Raw genomic sequence first — 1,322 nt, 5'->3', positions numbered from 1 at the left:
TAATTAATTTTTCTGTGATTATTTCAGGTGTTTATAAGTATTGACCGAATTATTGACCTACTCCCTGTAGACCTTGAGATTAAACGAGCTTTCTGTCAGTGAAGAAGACAAGCGAACCAGAGAAGGACTAAAGGAATTAATTTTTAAAATATGAATCAAGGAAATGGAGCAAACCTTGCTCAAAATCTTATCCTTATTGCTGATGATAGGGATAGAGCCTTGAGACAGTATGCAGTGCCTGTTTTTAATGATCTTAATCTGGGTATTAAGAGACCCGAAATCGAGGCACAACAATTTGAGATAAAGCCAGTCATGTTCCAGATGCTTCAGACAGTGGGTTAATTCAGTGGAATGCCTATAGAGGATCCTCATCTTCATTTATGACTATTTATGGAGGTGAGTGACTCTTTCAAATTAGCTGGAGTTTTTGAATATGCATTATGATTGAAGCTATTCCCGTACTCACTAAGGGACAGAGCTCAAGCCTGGTTGAATTCATTACCGCCAAACTCAATTTTTACATGGCAAGAGTTAGCCGAAAGATTCCTCATGAAGTATTTCTCACCTAGTAAGAATGCTAAGTTGAGGAACGAGATCACTGCTTTCCAACAAATGCATGATAAGTCCTTGTATGAGGCAAGGGAACGATACAAAGAGCTATTACGGAAATGCCCTCATCATGGAATCCCACATTGCATCCAACTTGAGACATTTTATAATGGTCTTAATGCTCACACGAGGATGGTAGTGGACGCTTCTGCTAATAGTGCTCTCCTTTATAAGTCCTATAATAAGGCTTACGAAATCATCGAGAGGATCTGTAACGCCCCGTACCCGAGACCGTCGCCGGAGTCAAACACGAGGTGTTAACAGACTTAATTCATTACTTAAATAGCTCAAACAATTTATTTTTAAAATTTTCAGTCAAGCTAACAATCTGTGTCATAGTCGCTTAAAAATTCATATCACGAGTTACAAAACTATAAATCCAATTCCGTAAATTTTCCCTAAAACTAGACTCATATATCTATTTACTAATTTTTTTCTATAATTTTTGGTAAAGCTAATTAGTACAGTTTATTAGTTAAAGTCTTCCCTGTTTCAGGGTTCTACTGCTCTGACCTCTGTGTATTACGAATCATATATCTCCCTGTACAGAGTTTCAATGACTATGACGTTTGTTTCTAGTAAAACTAGACTCAATAAGGAATTTGTACATATAAATTATGACTTCTAATTATCTTTTAACAATTTATGGTGAATTTCCAAAATCAGAACAGGGGATCCAGAAATTGCTCTAGCCCTGTTTCACAAAAATTTAA

General features: G+C 36.3%; 1 non-coding gene across 1 annotated transcript; it reads right to left on the bottom strand.

Moving 5' to 3' along the window:
• Window positions 1–579: 579 nt before the first annotated feature.
• Window positions 580–686, bottom strand: LOC121210672 (small nucleolar RNA R71). Its single transcript, XR_005905786.1, has one exon. It is a non-coding gene; the product is annotated as a small nucleolar RNA R71 (small nucleolar RNA).
• Window positions 687–1,322: the final 636 nt, after the last annotated feature.

The sequence above is a fragment of the Gossypium hirsutum genome, chromosome A11 (assembly GCF_007990345.1).
Source record: "Gossypium hirsutum isolate 1008001.06 chromosome A11, Gossypium_hirsutum_v2.1, whole genome shotgun sequence".
In the NCBI taxonomy this organism is placed as follows: domain Eukaryota; kingdom Viridiplantae; phylum Streptophyta; class Magnoliopsida; order Malvales; family Malvaceae; genus Gossypium; species Gossypium hirsutum.
Note: the sequence above shows the minus strand (reverse complement) of the source record. Positions and strands in the feature narration are given on the sequence as shown.